General features: G+C 41.0%; 1 non-coding gene across 1 annotated transcript; it reads left to right on the top strand.

Moving 5' to 3' along the window:
- Nucleotides 1-15,617: 15,617 nt before the first annotated feature.
- LOC120272834 lies at nucleotides 15,618-15,724 on the top strand. The gene has a single exon (XR_005540369.1). It is a non-coding gene; the product is annotated as a small nucleolar RNA R71 (small nucleolar RNA).
- Nucleotides 15,725-23,651: the final 7,927 nt, after the last annotated feature.

Here is a 23,651-nt window from a genome sequence, read left to right as displayed (position 1 = left end):
TCATCATGGATATTGATGAAGATGTGGAGACATCGTTGATTCTTGGTCGACCATTCCTCACTACCTCCGGTGCTCTAATCAACCTTAAAGGAGGAAATTAACACTAAGGGTTAGAGAGAAAGAAGCAGTATATACTCTACCGGAGGCCATGAAACACTCATTAGACCATAATGATACGCTTTACTTTGTTGATGAAACTGAACTTTTAATTTCTGATTATGTGCAAGAGGTGCTATCATTAAACCCATTGGATGAATACTTGGGAGAGCTAGGAAATGAAGATCAAGAAGAACCTCACTCTCCTCTTTCATGTTATAATTTGAAGAAGCCAAAGGAGAAAGTTATGTGTACCAATGCCAAAGAAAATGGAAAAAAAAGATTCAATTTTAAAAAAAAAAATTTGAGGGAGGTCCGGGGAAAGAAGAAGAAAGGTATCACTCACTCTCATCCAATACCTCAAGAAAAGAAAGTACAATCTTCACCTCCCTTTATTCATGAAAAATGTGAATTTACCGGGAAGAAACACCAATAATTTTGACACGACCAAATATACGTGTAAACCGGTGCACGGGTGTCGAAGTATTAAATCACAGGTGAGTGGGATATCGTATCCATAGGGAGTAGGGAATAAGAACACTTAAATTGTTTCTTAACTAAGTGAATGGTGAATAGTAATATCTGTGATAAGATGTGAAATAATAAAAGTAAAAGAACAAGAGAGAGAGCACAAGTAAAGGAGAAGGTAAGGCAATCGATATAAATGGGGTACCCGGATATTGTTCCGCCTAGGATAATTGTTTCAAGTGCAAGAACCCTCTATTATACTTTCTAACTAAAGCAATAATGAGTCGTGGAGATCCTTAAATACATGATCTCAAATCTAAGGTCAACCATGCATAACTCTATACATGTCACGGAGAAGAAATTGAATAATCTCTCAACCTCGCACTCATATAGAATTGCAATGAGTTCTAGGGATTCCAAGTGATAAATCCTCTTCCTATATGTAAACCTAACCCTTTGGTCTAGGTGAAAGGTCCCTAGCGACAATTAAGCCCTAGGCGCTAAAATCACTTCAACGCTTCACTTTATTGCACCCGCAACTAAGCCTAAGCGGAAGGTCATCGTTTAGCCCGTTCACTCTACTCTGACCGCAAAGAACTTGAGGAAATGGAGGTAGAATAAATCACACCGGAGTGGAAAGGAGATGCTCCGCTACCTCTTGACTCACCCTCTCAACCCTCTCCAATCTATCTTTGTCTAACTCTCGTGGTGTGTCACTCACTCACAAGAGTTACCAACAAGAACTCTCAACCCTAGTGTCACTCTAAGGGAGTATTCAGACAATCAAGTATTCAATGAAACAAATACATCCTAGGGTTCACAAATACCCAAGTACCCATTAGGGGGTTTAGCTCTCCATGGAGCTAATTACAATTAATGAAATCAAATGTAAAAGCAAAGAATCCATAGAAAACCGCTCGATAGTCATGGCGATGGTCTTGTGGAGAGGGCTCTACTCATCCAAGTATCTCTTTGTCTGGCCTAGGATACACCTCGGCGGATCGGTGCTGAGAAAAGCTCTCCCACTAACCTTCTTCCAAACAGAGCGCAATGTCGGAGCCGTATAACCTCTCCCAATCCCTAGCCAATACCTCTCAAAACCCTAGCCGCTGCCCTCTCTCCAGTTGGGGAAAAGATGAAAAAAAGCATATGAAGTCGTGGCTGAAATCAGCTTTGAATAGGGATGGAATCAGGAATCCACATGCCCATGTGGGTGGCCATGTGGATTTTTCACACGGGCGTGTGGAATTTCCACATGCCCATGTGGACTCTTTGTTTTCATCCTTCTTCGGCTGGCTGTGAACAGTACCTGCTGCAATGTTTTCATCCTTCATCGAGGTAACTGATAAACGTCTAAAAGTGCATATTTTGCATGTATTTGTTTTATATTATTCTTTACAGTATTTGTTGAATCGATGCCCCTTTTGGTCTAAATTGGGTTATTTTTACATTTCAGGACTAGTAGAAGCCCTAGGGACTCGGCGACGCGATTGGGGATGAATTCGGCATGGAAACGTTTTCTTCGAGCGCGGGATTACTGTAGCAGTTTCAATGTAGTAGTTACTGTAGCTCATCACGGGCTTCTCAGCAGAAAACTAAAAATCCTGAGATTCATCCCCAATCGCATCGCCGATGAATTCCTTAGTTTCAATGTAACTAGCGACGCAATTGGGGATGAATATTCCCTAGCAGTTACATTGAAGCTATTACTGTCTAGGGGAAAGTAATAGAAGCTCTTGGGACCCTAGGAAATACGACCCCTTTGTCACGCACAGGGTATTACTTGACGACCCGTGCACTTGCGGACTCACCAAGTTTTTGGCGCCGTTGCCGCGGAGTCCAAGAATGCTAGGAAAACCTTTAGCTCACTGCTCTAGTTATTTATCTTTGTCGTTATAAATATTTGTCTTTGTATGTGTCTTTTACCATTTTGTGCATATTTACTTATTTTGTTTCTTTTGTGTTTTCTTTGATAGCTTATTTTTGCTAGTTTTGTTTATTTACACAAGGCCATGGACTTTGACTTTGAAGAAAAACTACTTTGCGCTAAAATGTATGCACTTGAGAGACAGATGGAAGAATTAGATGCCATAAGAGCACACCAAAGTGATCCGGCCCTGGATTTTCAAGAAAAATTATTGGGCGCTAAAATGTATGCACTTGAGAAAGAAATGGAAAAACTTGATGCCAAGAGAGCACGCCTTAGTAATCTGTATCCTGATGTTTACAATCCATATTGGGGAAGGCACCCACACTCCTCGGCACCTCACCATACCAAACAATGAGAGTACCCTCTCGATGGATTGCTACAAATGCCCTCTTTTGACATACCATGGTACAACACAGCTCCTGTAGAACATAGTAAGCAACTCAATCAACGGGGTGTCAGTGCACAAAATGTGTTTGCAAGACTCATGATGTATACGGATGCGGAACTTGATCACATGAATACCGGTCTCAGTGCACAAGATGTGTTTCCAAGATTCATGAAGAATGAGGAAGCGAAACTTGAAGCCATGAATACAACAATTTTTAATACCCAACAATCTCTTCAAAGTATGGAAAACAAGATGGGAGAGTCTTCCAATATATCGACTAAGCTGCCACAAACTATTAAAGACATATATGAGAATGACATTAGAAAGGAAGAGAATAAGGATGAAATTGTAGTGGAAGTTGGTATTGAGGTGTTAGAGGTTGAAGAAGCAATTGATGTACCGCCAATACCTTTTGACCAAATAATTGATGTTCCACCTCAAGTTGAAACTAAAGAAGATAAGGCGAAGGATGAGATCATAGACGTCGAGACATTTAAGGAAGTTGAAGAAATTCCATCGACCACATTTGAAGACACTACTTGCCTCAACTTCGACCATTCCATCAACCAATCAATAATTTTCAAGTGCAAAGAAGAAATTCCGGGAATTGTATTTGAAGATGTGGGTAATAAGCCAAGGTCATCCTTGAACCCAGCTATGCCGGGCTTGGACAATTCCCAACCAAAGATTTTTCCTTGGTGGCCCAAGAAAATGTTATGGGCAATTGAAGTTCATCACATCATGGTAGAGAAAAATATTGTGGATAGGATGTTGAAGCCACCAATTGATCCACCTATGCAAGGCTTAAAAATTCTCAACCAAATTTGTTCCCTTGGAGACCCAAACAACACTTATGGGTAGTTCAAAGCATTTTGATATGGGTTGAGGAAGCAAATGCGGGTAGGAGATTAGAACCATCCAAGGACCCACCAATACCGAGCTTAAACAACTCCCGGACCAAGCTTTTTCCATGGAGGCCAAAAGGTGACTCATGCTTGACCTCCAAATTTGCATCATCCCGGAGGGTAAGTTTCGTATTTCTTGGCAGTTCTTATGCAACTCTTAGCCAGGATGAACACACCATTTTCAAGCCTCCCTAGGTAAGAAAGAGGTACATCGAGCTAATGACGTTAAACAAGCGCTTCTTGGGAGGCAACCCAAGTTCATTTCATTTCTTGTATTCTTGTTCTCATTTGTGTTGTTGTGCTTAACTTGTGTTTTTTTTAGTTGTGGTTTGGTTATAGTTGCGTTTTCATCGTTTTTCTTAGTTCATTAGCCTTTGTGTTCTCTTGTTTGTCATGTAATCTTTGAGCAATTCTTATTGTTGATGCATTCTTGTTGATGTTTTGAGTGTTATATCGATGTTTCCGGCTTTGTTTTTCAAGGTTTCATCCATAAGCGAAGTGTGCGAAGTGTGCAAAGTGTGGAGGAAAAAAGTTATGCATTAGGAAAATCCCGAGGACCATCCTTGCGGCCGCAAGGATGCCCCTCGGGAATCATCCAAAGAGTCTTGAGGACCATCCTTACGGCCGCAAGGATGCCCCTCAAGACTTCTCAAGACTACCCGAGTGAGGGCTTTATAATTGGGGTTTTGAGGCTGTTACTATTCGTTCTTCTTCCCCATTCTTCTAACCTTTTCTCCCTCATTTCTCCACCATTTTTCATCATTTTTTTGCTCTAGTTTTCTCTATTCCTCCTCTTTTCCATTTTAGTGACAAAAATTTGGAGTTTGAGTGAGCTTTTGGCCGGATTCAACCCTTGGATTCACTCATCTTAATCTAGGGCAAGGGTTTGACCTCTCACTCAAAACCTTGAGTTCTTCTTGTTTTTGAGGGTGGAATTTCTGGGTTTTTTGTTGGTTTGTGAATGCCTAATGATTATCAAAGTGTTTTTCTTGATTTGTAAAATTTTTGGCTACTGTTACAAGCAAAGATCTTTAAAAAGTTTTCCAAAATTACTGTATCACTGGGCATTTTCTTGATTTTCTTCATTCTTTCGATGCCCACTTTGCTTGTAACTTAGTTGGTTGATCTCCACTTTGGTTTTGCAGGATGCCTATCATGAGATTAGCTTCCAAGAGAGCTGGGAGGGATAGTTCTCTTCCTCCCTTCCTTACCCGGTGACAAATGACAAGTATTGGGCCTCCATTGCTATCGACTCAAGGACAAAGACATTTGGCTCACATCACATGGACATTACTCTATTTCTATTTTTTATTTCTATGTTTTGATTGCTTTTTGTGTTGTAGTTGTTTATTTTGTTTGTGTTGATGGGTGTGTGAGTAGATGCCTCGAGGTGATGTTCTTTTTTGCCTTGCAGGGTGGAATTAGGACATCAAGCACACTTTCTTCCTTCATCATCTACCATGATCTTTGGTGGTCACCTCGATCTCCTAGAATTCATGACTCATGCTTTGAGACTCGGGGAAGTTCACGAAACCCTCTTACTATGTTTTTATTGTCTATCTTGTTGTATTCTATTGATTAGGCACATTGAGGGCAATGTGCATCTTTAAGTGTGGGGTGGAATTCCGTGAACTTTGAAAATGTTTGCATTTGTGTGCTTGATTACCTATGATAGCTATGATTTTATTATTAAGGACTTCCTAGCTTGGTAGAATGATAGTTGTGAGTTGTACTTTATTTGTGCTTGAATGTAGTTCTGTATCATCTTTAGTGCACCTATATACATGTTCACGATTACTTCTACCATGTACACTCAACCCAACCCATCATTATGATTTTGGCATTAATTTGTTAAATTCTATTTTCAATGCACTTTTAAGAGCTTTTCTGTTCCTTTATTGTTTTATCTAGCTTAGAGTGTACTATTGTAGCAAGTCTATACAAGGGACATGAGATATAGTTCGTACATGAAAAAAATGAGTCTATGACAGTATTCCTCTACTAGTATAGCATGCATGCGTCTATGTAGGCTATATTCGAGTATGTTGGGTGGCTCATGTGCCTAATCAGCATGTGCATCCTTCAGAAAGATTGTAAAAATTTTGTGTGCAGTCTATGTTAGACGGACTCAGAGAAAAAAAAAGTGTGTATGCTTGTATATATGTGTGAAAGAAATATCGTATCTCTCTTGTTCCCTTAAAGTTTGCTGCATAGTTACTTGAAAGTTAGAGTTTTATCTAGGAACCAGAGGACTCTTAATTGAGTACTGAGGATATCTTTAGCATCTTAATGTCATTATCATTATGTGTGGGGTGAATGGGAATCCTGGGGTAATCCAGGGTGTGGAGGTCAAGGTGAGAGTTAACACACACTCACAGGAGTACTCTAGATCAGATAGAGCTATTATTACTCCACTATTCATTAAACAACTCACATCTTGATTTCTGTCCATTCGTGCTTGTGGAGTTCTTTACTTTTGAGCTTGAGGTCGCACTTTTAGCCGTTTATCTTCTTTCCCTTAGTTCTTCATGTTTGTTTGCTTGGGGACAAGAAAACGTTTAGGTGTAGGGATGTTTGATAAACGTCTAAAAGTACATATTTTGCATGTATTTGTTTTGTATTATTCTTTACAGTATTTGTTGAATCGATGCCCTTTTTTGTCTAAATTGGGTTATTTTTACATTTTAGGCCTAGTAGAAGCCCTGGGGACTCTGCGACGTGATTGGGGATGAATTCGACATCAAAACGTCTTCTCCGAGTAGGGGATTACTATAGCACAGTACCGTAGCAGTTACTGTAGCTCATCGTGGGCTTCTCAGCAGAAAACTGAAAATCCTGAGGGGTCGGCATACAGCCAGTATACTGACCCGTTTAGCCATGGGGATATGGACATATATAAGCTTGTTATGGCATTATTTAGGGGGACTTTTGGCCACCACTCTCTATAATAATTTTCTAGAGCTTCAAGGCCGTGGGAGAAGGCAGATCTGAGGGTCGAATCTAAGGGTGAAGAAGGTTACACTCAAGGAAAATGATCTAGGAGCTCACCGCCGCGGATCCAATGAGTTCTCATCACCACCTTCTAGTCTTCATCTTAGGGGAGTTTGTTATGATCTTTTCTTTATATCTCTTATCTCCTACACTTGCTTCTTTGTTGATGATTAACTAGACTCCCAAGGTCACTGGGCATCCGGTGAACCTTGGGATGAACTTGCTTGTATGGATGCTTGATTTACATTTATGGTATTTGTGTGGTTTGTGATCCTTGCTTGGTGCTCTTTGATGTGTTGTTTTGCATGAGAACTCTGTGATCCAACTTCTAGGTTGTATTTTGTGCGAGACCATTGTCCTTGTACTCAACACACCTTGCCTAGAAGGGATACATGTATCAATACACCATGACCATTGGGTTTTTCATACCCCTGCAACTATTAGGGATGTACCTAGGTTGAGTTTCAGCCTTAATTTTAGATCTCCCTACTTGTAATCCGATAGTAGGAGGATTTGGTCAAAAGAGACTCCGAGCCAATACTCTTATTGGATTAGGGATTACCGCCGTGACCATCGGGGTGATCTATTTTTGGATGTCTCTTGGTCCAACCACCGCTGCCTTTTTAATTGTAACATCCATCTAGCTTTAGTAGTCCCGAGGAGATCCTCGCCTGGGGACCTCGGACTTTCATTGTTACATGCTTTCTTAGTATGTTTATGTGGTGAGCCTTAGTCCATGTGTTTATAGTTTTCTCCTTCTTATTTTCCTTATCTTGTTTTAGTCCTATATTTGGTACACTAGATAGTACTGTCTAGGGGGAAGTAATAGTAGCTCTTGGGACCCTAGGGAATACGATCCCTGTGTCACGCACAGGGTATTATTTGATGACCCGTGCACTTGCGGACTCACCAGTAACATAAACGGGCACACGTTTACGTCATAGATCGCTTTGCTTCTTCAATAACGGACATGTTGGTGGAGATCTTGCTATACATGCACAAGCCGGAATGCTTGAATGTGACTACACTTGTGCCCCTCCAAATCGTTGTGGTAACTTGAATATGAGAAGGTTGGCACACATTCTCACATTTCGAACCCGACTTATGTCTTCGCGTTTGAAACTTTTCAAGATTTCCTCCAAATGGTGCATTTACGATCCATATTGGCTTCTTTCGCTAATACTCTGCCTCACAACCCTATCTGCATGAAAGTAATATAAATACACACGTATTGGCATTAGAACCTGATAAAAGTAATGCTCATCATAAGGAAAGAACACTTGGTATTCTTATCGCACAAGAACTTATCAAACTCCCCCACACTTAAGCTTTTGCTTGTCCTCAAGCAAAAATTTAAACATTATGTGGATCGGTGATGAAAATATTAGAAGCGCTTGCCCTTAGGTTCACCAAAGTATACAAAGAGAGCATTCTACAAGCAAGGGAAATTTCAACACTAAATATTAAAAATCAATGCTATAACTAAAAACTTGAATCAAAAAGGACAACAAACCCGAAATCGTGTAAGTGTGTGAACTTAATCAAAACAACCCAAGGTATTCTCCTCAAAGTTCTAAGTACAAGGGACTTCTTTATCTACAAACAATAACAAAATTTTAAACATGGTAGTAGCTTTCACACTTTCGAGGTGGTAGCTTTTTCTACCGGAGTGGTAGCTTTCACTCATCCTATGAGATAGCTCGTTCTCTCATTAGGGCATAACCAGTATCCTACTTATGAGAGTAGCTTCATACTTCATAGGTGGTAGCTCTTTCCACCTAACGAGCACAACTAAACAATAACACTATTTTGTTCTTTCTTTTCATTTTTTTTTGAACTCAACAAAAGAAACAACTATACTTAGTCCCTTTAACATCAAACTTGAGTTTCCAAAATAGTTTAAAGAGTGAGTAGTGCAACAAGTGACAATCGGCCATAAAATTCCTAGAAATTCAAGCAAAAACTAGAGCATGAAGACATTCAATGTTAAAAAAAATTCTACTAAACTCAAGAATACAATCATTGCAACTAAGGTGAACCGCTATTGGCTATGTGAGCATGTATATCAATCAAAACAAATGTAAAAGAGATTTGTGCACTATAAACCCCACCCCTCCCAACCACACACACTTAAGTTGTACATTTTCCCCAATGTACACATGCAAGCTCACTCATAATGTATATCAATTAAGAACAAATGTGGGAGAAGCAATCAAAACAATTCTTCCCTGACTCATAGTGTTACATTTGATGGAGCTAAATCCTTGGGAGTAATGTTCCAACAGGTTGTGAAGCACACACGGCCAAGTGCCGAAGCACCTTGGTCGTGTACATGACTAATCTCAATTCCCCATTATGACAAGACCATCTGCACGCATACATGAGAGGGTTCAGTGAAGCTCAATAAAACAAAAACAACAACTCAAGTATATAAAAGATAAGGCAATGAATACAACTCGAGACAACAAAATGAAAATAAACTCAGAAGGAAAATCCTTTTTGAGTATATAAGTCCAAAACAGGAAGTGTAAAAAGTAATAGAGACAAAAAACTGAATCAACTGTCGGTGTCACACTCTGGCTCTGCTGCTACTAGGTACTCAAAAGGTGCAGGTGGGAACAATGGTGAGGATGTAGGAGGGACTAGAGGTCTGCTAATTAATAGCCGATGTACCATGTTGAAACGGGCCAACATCTCAGTATACTGGATGGTCTGTATAGCCCAGAGCTCCGTGATCTGGATCCGAATCTCACCTACAGCACTCTTGAGCCTCCCAATATGATCATGAGCTCGAGGAGGAGTAAAAATGGGTACTGATAGCCAGGATGTCTCTTGTGCTGCAAGGGGTGCTCCTGCCCCTGTCTGTGCCAACTAAGGCACAAGAATCTTTCGGGGACCCTCCACTTCATCCCTTTCGCTCCCAGCGGTTTCTTAGATGGATGTAGTTATAATATATGTACTGGGCCCACATCTGTGTACCAACCCAATCATCTGGATCGTCTCAAATCCCAGAGGAGCAGGCACAACTGTCTTCTCAGCTCCACGTAAAGCGTCCGTCAAGCCCAACCCCAAGATGAGTCTGCTGACTAAGGACTAGAAAATAATAATCCCACTCTCGCAAACTTGCCCTGGTGTCTCAATACATCTGACACTATGTGCCCCAAATGAATCGGCACATTGCGAACCATGGAGTATAGATAAAGTAAGTCTTTCCTGCTCTATAGAGCTATGTTGTCTCCTCGACCTGACACAGACCTACTGAGGACCGAGTGTAAATACCTATAGCTCGACCGAGATAGGCTGGTGGCCTTAGAAACTCCCGGTTCATACTGTCCATGTCCACACAAAACCCTGTACGCCTGGTGCAGAGTCACTATACCTGGGAAAACCGTCGGTAGGCTTATATACTCCTCTGTACTTGTGTATGTGCCATCGTATAGGCCCATACGAACTGAGAACTAGGTGACCCTCATGCAGAATGGATGTCTGAATGCTCGGAACTGTATAGCATCCATGGTGTCAACTCTCCTATACGGATGGTCAAACTCGAAAGACGCCAACACCTCTAGTGTCACAGCGTGGAAAGCTAGGTTATAGATCGTCAATAACCTCCTCTAGCTCCCCACTTCTACCATCTCATCAATCTTATCAGCTAGCTCATCACCCCGCTGAATATCTTTTAGCACCCGTAAGTCTACAAAGCGAGTCTTACCAAAACCGAGCGCTGATAATCTCTCAAATCGAGCTTGATGCTCATGATTCGAGAATTCCATGTGTATTGCCTTAGGCGGGGTATCTTGTAGACATTTCACTTCATGCATCCTTACTCAAGGTACCATATCTGGAAAATTTGAGGAGAAAACAATCAACAAGGCTAAAAAAAAATCCTACAGAATTCCACACGGGCCTGTGGAAATTATCCACGCCTGTGTGGGTCTGAGGGGTATGAAAACCGCACGGTTACACACCAATCCTCCAAAAATACAACTCAAAATCAATAATAAACACTGTACAGCCATGCATAGAACTTTAAAAAGTGAAAATACATGCAACTCAAGACTTTTAATTTGCTAAAAACAAGAATTGGTGAAGAAAAGAGGGTAAAAAGGTTTACCGATGAAGTAGATGTGAACACTTCGAAAATCGGCCCGGAATGTGAAGAAAAATCCTCCAAAACAATGGTGAGGGGCCAGGAAATTGATCAAGAGTGGTCTCTGGGTGATTGGAGATGAAGAAGAAAAGAATTCACAAGAATTTTTAAAGAAAAACTCGCGTCTCTTGGAATTCTGCGCATTCACATGGGCGTGTGGAAATTGCTCATGCTCATGAGCCTCCACAGGAAAGCATCACAGGGGCAGGTGCATGCCCATGTGCGCTCTCGGGAAAACCCTCACTGCTCTGAATGCAACCACACAGGCGTGCAAAAAATACCCACACCCATGTACCCGACCCATAGGGGCAGCCGCACGCCCTGTGTCTTCTCTATCCAACCGAGAAAAATTCCTAAGTGTTCCTCATGCCCGTGCAGAAATTCCGCATGGGCGTGGAAATTCACAGGCCCAACTCACTGGGGCACGCACACGCCCCTGTGTCTTCTCGGGATGAAGAGAGCTCATCTAGAGAGACCCGCACGGGTGTATGGAAAATACCCACACCCATGTGTTTGTCACAGGTTTACCAACAAGGGCGAGTCCATGCCCCCTGTGTGATCTTGGGATAATTTGCTAAGTCTTTGAAGGCCGAGTCCACGCCCCTGTGTCATCTCTGGATGAGCTCCGAACGAAAATGCACGCCGGTGCAGAAATTCCACACGTGCATGTGTTTTCTCTAACCACTAACAAAATTTTACAGGCTGACATGTCCGAATATGCGTGTATGTACCGCAAGTGCACGGGTGTCGAAGTAATAATTACCCCGGTGAGTGGGTAGTCAAATCTACAGGGAACATGGCTACTAGTACTAACTTCTTCTCTGCTTTCTAACCTAATGATAAATGGAAAGGTGTGGTGATCTAATGTGCGAAGAAATGAATACCGGAGACAAATATGCAAGGGTAAAATGGATGGAGATCTCAATCAGTAAAAGTGGGGTATTCGGGCAATGCTCCCCCTAGGATTCAGGTATTAGGTACCGAATAAGCAAAGTGTTTCTATGATGAGTAAGTTAAGTCGTGGAAATCCAAATATAATCGGATCCAGCCTCCCGATCACCGATACTAGTCCCCTACAAGGTCCCGGTGGAGAAATCGACCAATCTCAACACCTCACACCACATATGACTACAAAGCACTCTAGGGATTCCAAGAGTTGTATCCGATTCCTAAAGATTGATCCAACCCTAATTCCCGGCGAAGGATCCTAACCCCCTACAAGGTCCCGGCGGAGAAATCTCTCAATCTCACGCCTCACAGCAAATATGGTTGCATAGAACTTAAGAAACGGAGATAGAATACACTCAATCGGAAGGGAGAGGGGCCACTCCACTATCTCATTACTCACCCTCTCAACCCTCTTTAACCTTGAAGTTCTAACTCTAATGGAGACCTCTCTCACATCAAAGTAACAAATCATGCAAATCCAATCAACCACAAGGATTAATTAAACAAGCAAGCAATGAGAATACAAGATTAAAACTTAATCAAACTCGGATTAAATAGAAACACTAAGCAAATCCACAAAAGATGAGAATCCTAGGGTTCACAAGCCCAAATACCCTCTAGAGTTTTAGCTCTCCATGGATCAACATACAAAACACACCATCAATGAATGAAAGTACATTAAAACCATAGAAATAAACCCCCTTATATAGGAACTGATGGCCTTGATGGAGAGCTTCGACGTCTTGAAAGACCCACTCCGAAGCTAGGTTCACCGGTGGCTTCCTTGATGCTATGACGGAGGAGGAATCGATCAAAGTTGGTGATGAAGCGCCTCCAAAGCCACAAAGACCTCCTCTCCAAACCCTAGCCGTCTCACCCCTCAAGAGCCGCACAAAAGATGAGAAAGAATACGGCAAAACGGCTATTTATAGGCCTTAGATCGCGTCTGTCACGTGCCCTCACGCGCCCGTGTGGATTTTCCACGCGGCCGCGTGGGCTGCAAAAATGTCCACGTGGCCGCGTGAACAGTAATTTTACTACAGTACTGCTACAGTGAAATTGCTTCAGTACTTTTCACAAAACGCGATCCGAACACTCTTCTCTTAAGGCCACATGTCCGGGCACACGTCCATGTGGTAGGCTATAAAACTTTTCTTCATCGACGTATCTTTGAGAGGTCTTGCAATCTTCACAAAGAGAAGGAAGATGAAGATGTGGCTGCCTTTGTGCCCTTCCAAATAGTGAATTGACTTGAATCTTCTTGGAAGTTGGCACACATCTCCACGTTTATTAACTGCTCTCGTGTCTCGATCCTTGAATTGAACAAGAACTCCCAACATTGTGTCTTTATAGCCTATCTTTGCTTCCTTTTTACTCTTCAAGGCATTCACAACCTATATGCATAAAAGAACACCAAATACACAATATGAGACATAAACCACAGTAAAAATGATGCTCAATGCATGTAAAACATATATAAAAATATGTCTACTCAAGCACTTATCATAGGCTCTGCAAATAATTCCTGAACACAGATATACAATTAGATCATGCCGAACAATGCAATTTTAACCAGAGAAAACACTCAAAACACGCACAAACGACCAAGATTCTTTGCCACACACGATTAGGAACACGATAACACCATAATATCCACAAAAAAATCACAGCAAAAGCATCTAAGGATCAAGATACCAAAACTTAAAGCCTTATTCATGCAAACACCAACTAAAAACAAGGAAAACATTAGAAACTTGGGTTGCCTCCCAAGAAGCGCTTGTTTTACGTCACTAAGCTTGACATACCTTGTCTTACTTCACGGGGGTTCATAGATGAAGTATGCCCTCTTACCCATGACTTGAAAGCATGTTGAGCAAAGTCTCTTGAAAGTAGAGGTTGAATTATCAGGCTTGGGACCACCTAGCAATCTTGCATCCAATTTGTTCAGTTCACGCGCGTCTCCAACATCTTTGGAGCATTTCCAGTGGTGTCTCCTCGCCCTCTTCATCTTCTGGAGCACCTTCTTAAGGATCCCCAGAGTAGTTGGTACTTCTTCAGTCGAACCAAGCATCTTAACTTCTTCATTGTCTACCTCTTGGTCTAACAAGCCTATGTACGGGTCGGGATTGAACATTTCCTGCATGTATTCATCAACAATCTCATCATTAGTGTCTAGAAAATATAAAGCATCATCGAAACCAAGAGAATGCCACATGGTTTCAACAAGGCGGTATGTGAGCTTGTCATCTCCAACTCTCAATGTCAGCTCCCCACCGTCTATGTCAATCAATGCATTGGAAGTCTGCAAGAACGGGCTCCTAGGTATCAAAGATACATCCGCATCCTCATCGACGTCTAGCACTACAAAATCAAACGAAAAAATGTACTTGGCCACCTTGACAAGCACGTCTTCAATGATACACCACGGATCTCTCACAGCTCAGTCCGCCAATTGCAAAGTCATCTGAGTGGGCCTAGGCTCTCCCAAGCCTAACTTCTGAAAGAAGGTGTATGGCATGACATTGATACTGGCCCCTGAGTCTGCCAATGTCATTTCTTCACCCAAATTGCGAATATTAAACAAAATGATGAAGCTTCTTGGGTATTTCTTCTTGTTCGCCATGTTATTTTGCAACACCGCCGAGCAAGAAGCATCTAAGATCACTGAAGCGCTCTCCTCCAACTTCCTCTTGTTAGTCAACAAGTCTTTCAAGAATTTCGCATACTTAGGCATTTGGCCAAAGCCTCAACAAAAGGAATATTGATGTGAAGTTGCTTGAACAAACTCAGGAACTTCTTGTATTGTTCATCCCCTTGCTAATTCTTCAATCTAGAGGGATAAGGGATTCTTGGCTTGAAAGGTAGAGGTGCCACCTCCTTCTCTTTGCTTGTTCCCTCTTCAACCTCTATGACTTCAGGTGCGTGTTCATTGGGCTTCTCACTCGGAAGCCTACCTTCAACCTCACACAACTTCTCAAAGTAATCACCTTCACATGCTCTCTAGGATTGGTCTCGGTATTACTCGGCAAGCTTCCTTGTGTCCTTTCCGATAGAGACTTCGTAATCTGCCATACTTGATTTTCAAGATTATGTAAAGAGGTGGCATGGTTGCGAAATGTAGCCTCGACTGATTGAAACCTTGTATCTGATGATTGTACAAACCTAGTCAAGGCCTTCTCCAAATCGGTCATTCTGGTCTCCAAACCTAAAACTCGGTTTTCCATGTTTCGGCCTTGTTGTTGTTGGAAACCTGGTGGCCCCATGGACTTTTGTGGACCTTGGTTACTCTACGAAAAATTGGGATGATTCTTCCAACCGGGATTGTAGGTGTTGCTATATGGATGACCTTGGTTCCTCATTGCATTACCCACAAAATCGACATTTTCAACCGAAGATGCATCACCAATAGAGATCGGGCAATCGGAGGGAGCATATCCTCCACCACACCCGGTGCATGAAGTCACAACCGCCACTCTATTCAAAGTTAGGAGATATAACTTCTTACTTAATGATTCCACTTGAGCCGCCAATGAAGTTACTTAATCTATCTCATGGAGCCCGGCCACCTTTTTCTTCTCCATAGCATTCCATTGGTAGCTATTTAACCCCATTTCTTCAATTAGTTGACAGGCTTCACCGGGGGTCTTGCTACCTAAGGTACCTCCTGCTGTCACATCCAAGAGTTGCCTTGTACTCAGATTCAATCCGTTGTAAAAAGTTTAAACAATCACCCACTTCGGGAATCCGTGTTGCGGGCACTTTCTCAGGAGCTCCTTAAACCTTTCCCACATCTCAAATAGAGACTCCAATTCTGACTGTACAAAGGATGAAATCTCATCCCTAATCTTTGCAAATTTTTCGGGAGGAAAATAATGGGCCACAAAAGCTTCTACCATCTCTTGCCATGTGATAATCGATACTCTAGGTAATGAGTGTAGCCACTTCTTCGTTCTCCCATTTATGGAAAATGGGAAGGCTCTCAACATGATGGCATCATCCGTCACCCCATTTATCTTAAGCATATCACACACCTCAAGAAAGTTCTCTATATGACTGTTTGGATCCTCATCGGCCAAACCATTGAACTGTGTGGATTGCTGCAACATGTGGATGAATGCCGACTTTAGCTTGAAGTTCTAAGCTGTAATCGGGGGACGCACAATACTCGATTGTGTCCCCCATACTAAACGTCTGGCATAATCCGATAATGTCCGATGTTGCTCATTCTGTTCTGCCATGTTTTCAGATTCTTCTACTTCCAAATTAGCTAGATTAGACGGTTATTGCACAGGTTCTTTCCCTTTTCTTCTAAGTGTACATTCAAGCTCAGGATCTCCTTCAATCAATCTTGAGGGGTTCCCTTGGGTCATAACTTGAAGCTGCACCAAAAATAAAGTAAAAGAAAATAAGAACGTTCATAGAATAAGAAGAAATGAACTAGAATGAATGAGTGAATAGCTAAGAAAACAAAGTGCAAAGTATCTCTAAAAGCCTATTCCCCAGCAACGGCGCCAAAAACTTGACACGACCAAATATGCGTGTAAACCGCAGGTGCACAGGTGTCAAAGTAATAAATCCCAGGTGAGTGGGGTATCGTATCCACAGGGAGTAGGGAATAAAAACACTTAAATTGTTTCTTAACTAAGTGAAAGATGAATAGTGATATGTGTGATAAGATGTGAAATAACAAAAGTAAAAGAACAATAGAGAGAGCATAAGTAATGGAGAAGGTAAGGCAATTGATATAAATGGGGTACCCAGATATTGTTCCACTTAGGACAATCATTTCAACTGCAAGATCCCTCTATTATACTTTTGAACTGATGCAATAATGAGTCGTGGAGATCCTTAAATACATGGTCCCAAATCTAAGGTCAACCATGCCTAACTCTATACATGTCCAAGAGGAGAAATTGAAAAAAACTCAACCTCGCACTCATATAGAATTGCAATGAGTTCTAGAGATTGCAAGTGATAAATCCTCTTCCTAGATGTAGACCTAACCCTTTGGTCTGGGTGAAAGGTCCCTAGCCACAATTAAGCCCTAGGTGCTAAAATCACTTTAACGCTTCACTCCATTGCACCAGCAACTAAGCCCAAGCGGAAGGTCATTCTTTAGCCCGTTCACTCTACTATGAGCGTAAAAAACTTGAGGAAATGGAGATAGAATAAATGACAATGGAGGAGAAAGAGGACGCTCCGCTACCTCTCTACTCACCCTCTCAACCCTCTCCAATCTATCTTTGTCTAACTCTCGTGATGTGTTACTCACTCACCAGAGTTACCAACAAGAACTCTCAACCCTAGTGTCACTCTAAGGGAGTATTCATACAATCAAGCATTGAAGATTGGAACACAAAATAAAACATCAATTAATTGAAAGCATAATAAAGAGGTTCAACAAAACGAATATATCCCTGGGTTCACAAATACCCAAGTACCCACTAGGGGGTTTTGCTCTCCGTGGAGCTAATTACAATCAATGAAATAAAATATAAAAGCAAAGAATCCATAGAAAACCCCCTCGATAGTCATGACGATGGTCTTGTGGAGAGTCCACTACTCATCCACGGGTCCATTTGTTAGGCCTAGGATATACCTCGCCGGATCGGTGGTGATGAAAGCTTTCCCACTAACCTTATTCCAAATGGAGTGTTATGTCGGAGCTGTAGAACCTCTCCCAATCCCTATCTAATACCTCTCAAAACCCTAGCCGCGACCCTCTTCCAGTTGGGGAAAAGATGAAAAAAAAACATATGAAATCGGGGCTGAAATCGGCCTTAAATAGGGCTGGAATTGGGAATCCACACACCCACGTGGGTGCCCGTGTGGAATTTCCACATGCCCATGTGGATTCTCTGTTTTTATCATTTTTCGGCCGGCTGTGAATAGTACCTACTGCAATGTTTTGCTATAGTACTCTGCTATAGCCCAAAACACTCCTGAATCGATTCTTTCATCGAGGTAATGTAAACGGGCACACATTTACATCGTAGATTGCTTTCCTTCTTTAATAATGAACATGTTGGTGGAGATCTTACTATACATACACAAGCCAGAATGCTTGAATGTGACTATCCTTGTGCCCCTTCAAATCGTTGTGCCAACTTGAATACGAGGAGGTTGGCACACATTCCATCATTTTGAACGGGACTTATGTCTTCCCGTTTGAACCTTCTCAAGATTTCCTCCAAATGGTGCATTTACGATCCACATTGGCTTTTTTCTCTAATACTCGGCCTCACAACCCTATATGCATGAAAGTAACATAAACACAAACATATTAGCGCTAAAACCTGATAAAAGTAATGCTCATCATAAGGAAAGAACACTTGTTATTCTTATCGCACAAGCACTTATCAAATTTGAAGATGACCAGGGGTAATTTCAAATTATTCGAACCCCCGTAAGGTAAGTAATAAGGTATGTCAGGCTCATGACGTTAAACAAGCACTTCTTCGTAGGCAACCCAAGCATCCGGGGTCTAATTCAATGTTTTTATGTTCTTTTTGTTTATGTTAGCTTGTTAGTGTTCTTTTCATATTTTTATTAATTTTTTCATTGTGAATAAGTCCATGTTCTCATAACTTCGTATATTATTATCATCATCCATGTGGTTGTTTACTTGTGTGCATCGATGAGAAACACTTGTTTTGGCTATCATTTCATGCATTAGATCAAAATTTTGAACCATTATTTCATGTTGGACATGTTTGTGGAATACTTTGTATCCATGCCCATGTGTTTGGAGAATTGAATGAAGCTTTAAAACATGTTTTCAATGGCATATGGCCTCAATGAGGAGCTCATTGAGGGCGCCTGCGCCAACCAAAGAAAAATAACTAGGACATTCTAGCTCAATGAGGTCCTCATTGAGACAATCTTCCCTATCCAGTGAGAAATAATGAGGGCATACTACCTCAATGAGGTCCTCATTGAGGCAGTATGAGGTCGCGTTTCCATGTGTATCTTGCCACCTTGTCTCTTTCTTCATTCTCCTTCTTCTCCAACCGAACCCTAACCTTCATTATCCATCAAACCATGGCCGGATCTCCTCATTTATTGTTCTAAATCATCTCCTAACATCTTTGAGAAGTCGATCTAGTGGTTTTCTCCAAGCTTCACTCAAGTTTTCTCGAGCTTTTGCCCGTAAAAATCTTGATGACTAGATTTATTTTCTCTTTTTCTTCTTGTTTTCTTAAGTTTGTTTGTGGATTGTTTCAAGCTTTTAGCTTGTCTTGTGTGGTATGAACATCATGGTTTTGAATTTTCTTGAATTTATGTACAAATTTTTTGAATTTCATGATGATAGGAACCTCTTGCAGGTTGAATAGTATCCATACGGCCCCCATATGGCCATATGGATCCTATTCTTTTGTTTTTCTCCATGTTTTACCCATTTTCATGCCACATTTTGCATTCTCTTGGATTCCTTTAAGCCTTATATGATATATTCTTAATGTAGGAATGCCAAACATTAAGAAAGTTTCCTCCAAACTTCAAAGAAGCATAATGCCAACTCCAAAGAACCCCACTTTAAGCTTGCTCATCATAAAGCAAAGTATGAAGTTTTTAAGACCAAACATTTTGAGCACATTTCACCATATAAGAATGGGGTATTTTGGAAACACTTGGGACGGATGAAAAAGTCAAGAAATTACTTTTACATTGTTGTTGGAGAATTTGTTTGAAATTGAAGATCCTACCTTTCGCCATCTAAACATGGAGGTTTTGAGCACTTTCAAAGCACACCATGCCCACAATATCTTCAACATCCAGTGATGAGTAGTTTGACATTTGAGGATGGACATTTGTGTTGCTTATTTTAATGTGTTTTTGTTTTCTATATTTTAGCTTAAGTGTTTTCTTTCTTGTACTAATAACTTGGCCAAGGTTCTTATCTTGCTAACATTTTGTGTAGAACTTTATTTGCTTCTATCTAGTATGTGTGTTTTTGGCTACTCCCTAGCATTTTAATTTTGCAATTTAAATTTTTTATTGGAATGATGATGTCGCTTTATGCCTTGCAGGGCATTAAGGGAGCTTGGTGAGCCTCTCCCAATTCCATGGAAGATGGACACGACATGAAAACCTTGCAACACACTTTGTTCGGGTCACCTCTCGCCGTGTGCACAAGATTAACCGGGGAAGTTCATTCTACCCTCCTCCATTTTTTTCATTTCATATATTACTATGTTTTTCATGACTAGTGTACAATGGCGACAATGTACAACACTAGGTGTGGGGATGGGTGTATTCCATGTACTAGAGTTATTATTTGCATGCTAGTGTTACCCATGATGGCTTATTCATTCTTGTGAGACTCTTCTAGCATGGATTAATGATGGATGTGAGTTACATATTTGTTGTTGTACTCTATTGAATCTTGTTTCAACTCTAGTATTGTCTTGTGCACTGAATCTTATGTTAATGCCCTGGGAATAGCCAACTTGACTACTCTATCTCTCTTGAATGCTTAACACACAACTTTGAGTACTTGGCCTTAGAATTCTAAGTTCTTTCTTTCAATGAACTTTTAAGAACTCCTAAGTCTTGTTGAGCTAGCCCTAGTTTTGTGGCATGTAGAGTAGTCTGAAGATGTGATCTAGGGTGAATGTGAAAAAAAAGTGAAAAAGAGAAAAAGAAAAATGAATCTTTGTCAGTATCCCTCTGCTAATGAAGCATAAATGCATCTATGTAAACTGTAATGGAGTAGCTGGGTGGCTCTTGTGCCTAACCAGCACGTGCATCCTCCAAAAAGATTTTTTCTGTAGTCTATGTTAGTCAGACTCAAAAAAATGATGAAATTAAATGAAAATAAAAACCCTAGTGATCTTTTTTGACTACTTACTAGAGGCATTGAGAAGGAAAAGGGAGTTAGTTCAGGTGTGGGAATTAGAAGGATCTCACTTTTTCATTCAAGTAGCACTTAGCATTTTAAGAACCAGTACTCTTGAATGTGGAGTGATTAGCATCTAGAGCTGTACTGATTGAAGTCAGTAAGCTAGACCAAATTAGGGCAAATGAAATTCAAGGTTCATACACATAGCACAGACATATAGGAGGTGAGACAAAATCTTTCTATTATGCTTACAGTTTGTAACTCGTTATCTATTTATCATTTTCCAATGCTTGTAGTGTCTTCTATTTATTTGAGCCAGAGGTAATACATTTAGCCACTTATCATTTCCCTTGTTCTTCATGATTGGTTTGCTTAGGGACAAGCAAACACTTAGGTGTGGGGATATTTTATATGTGTCTAACTGTACATATTTTAGTGTATATATTTGATGTATTTAGCATGTATTTCTATAAGGATTGGTGCCCATTTTGTGCTTAATCGTGTGTTATTTGCTTTGGAAGGCACGGAAACGCCATGGAGGACACGAAGATACAAATTGGGCGAGAAAGAGAAGAAAACCAGGTCACGGTACTGTAGCATATTCACACATACCAGATTATTGTAGTTGAACTATTGTAGCAGTGGTACTTTAGTATAGACACTGTAGTAAGAACACTATAGCTGCCACTGTAGCAACTGGAGAGTTTTTGTGTCAGAATTTGATCCAGGGCATACAGCCTCAATGCTGTCCTAGATTGACCCCGGGATAAATACTGTAGCTAGAGAAGAGAAGAGTTTGTTCAAAGGCATACTGGGTCAATGAGGTGCTTATTGACCCAGTATGAATACTGTTACGAGAGCTAAAATGGAGTTTGCCTACTTCATACTGCCTCAATGAGCTCCTCATTGAGGCAGTACGGAGGTCCTCATTAAACCAGTATGTTGCCAGTGTGGATGCCATTTTGGGTTTTTTGAGTCTCATTTGATGGGCATACAGGCTATTTATGGAGGGAGTATACTAGGGGTATATGAAGGCATTCGGAAGATTTTGAAGGGGGACTTTTGGACTTTTGGGTAGGAAACACTTGGGGGGAAGAAGAGGAGAAATGAAGACATCATCTTGTTAGAGCTTGGCTTGGAGCTTAGAGGTGATCAAGAGCTTGGATCTCAAGCGATGAGTTTTATCGTCAAGGGAGGAGGAGCATTAAGCATTCCTTGGGGTAGAGGAAGCGTCATTTGGGCGGTATTGTTCTTCTTCATCATCATTCGAACTAGGGAGTGCCATTTATGCATTTATCTCTTGTTTTTCTTGAGTTTGTGATACTTGTTTGTATGATGGCACACTAGACCCCCAAGGCCATGTATGTAGGTGAACCTTGGGGGGTTTATCATATATTGTGGGTACTATACTTCTATTTAGAGTGCATTGGTGTGATTTATGGTTTGGCTCATTGTTCTTCATGTCTAGAACTATAAAAGGGAGAGATCCTTAGTTCTTTATTTAGTTGTATGTGTAGATGTGACCTACTCGCATGTACTAGATCATTAACGAGCTTGAAGGGGTTTTTTTGAATCGATATGCCTAGAAATTGGGTGTCGGTAGCCCCTCCGAACTATAAGGGTAGACTTAGGTTAATTGTATCCTTATTGCGTGATCTTCCTTTACTTAATGCAATCATAAGAATGTGATTAGGGAGAGATCCTTGTCATTATTCGTATAGGATTAGGGTTTAACCTCTGAGAGATTAGGGTTGAACTAATTTTAAGATCCGACGGTCTAAATCACCTTTGCTATATTGTTCTTATGGATCCATATTGCATGATGACCCCTCATGGGGATCCTCATCCCTAGGCATATTTATCATTATCATTGCTCTTGTAATTTCTTGCTTGCCTTGGAATTCTTATACTTGTTATTTATTTGCATTATTGTATGTATTAGAGTGAAATACCATGTTTAAGTTGTAAGGTTAGAAAGTAAGTGATGGAGGAGTAATAGGAGCTACTTAGCCACATGGAATATGATCCTTGTGTTTTTGCACAAGGTATCACTTAGCGACCCCGTACACTTGCGGGTGAGTGAACAACTAGTAGCCACAATCATAAGTTATGCTGGTTGTGGGGGTTCGCATATGCCATCCAATTGTCCTATTTCGATAGCGACTTCAGCCCCAACTGAACAAGTTGACTTTGTGGGCAATTCGGGAAGAGGACAAGGCAATCATTATAGCAACACCTACAACCAATGGTGGAGAAGCCATCTTAACTTTTCTTGGAATAACCAAGGGCAACAAAGGGCCATGGCACCACCGGGTTTCCAACAACAACAAGCCCCGAACATGGAGCACCGCGTTTCAGGATTCGTCCTGTCATCAGACACAAGGTTTCAATCAGTTAAAGCTACACTTCGCAACCACATCGCATCATTGCACAATTTAGAAAATCAAGTGGGGAAAATTGTGAAGTTATTATCAAAGAGACATCAAGGGATCTTGCCTAGTAACATCGAAACTAATCCGAGAGAACATGTGAAGGTGATCACTTTGAGAAGTGGTTTTGAGGTTGAAGATAGGCTTTCAAATGAGAAAAACAATGTTGAAGCAGCCGAGGTCGTGGAGTCTGAGGAGAGAGCAAACAATGAGAAAGAGGTGGCAACCCCAGCTTACAAGCCAAGAATCCCTTATCCTTCGAGATTAAAGAATGACCAAAATGATGAGCAATATAAGAAGTTCTTGGGTCTATTCAAGCAACTACACATCAACATTCTTTTTGTGGAGGCATTGTCCCAAATACCTCAGTATGCAAAGTTTATAAATGATCTTTTGACCAACAAGTGGAAATTGGAGGAGATTGCATCGGTGATATTAGATGCCTCTTGATCGGTGGTTTTGCAAAATAATATGCCGAATAAGAAGAAAGACCCCGAAAGCTTT

Source organism: Dioscorea cayenensis, chromosome 11 (genome assembly GCF_009730915.1).
Source record: "Dioscorea cayenensis subsp. rotundata cultivar TDr96_F1 chromosome 11, TDr96_F1_v2_PseudoChromosome.rev07_lg8_w22 25.fasta, whole genome shotgun sequence".
Taxonomy (NCBI): domain Eukaryota; kingdom Viridiplantae; phylum Streptophyta; class Magnoliopsida; order Dioscoreales; family Dioscoreaceae; genus Dioscorea; species Dioscorea cayenensis.
Note: the sequence above shows the minus strand (reverse complement) of the source record. Positions and strands in the feature narration are given on the sequence as shown.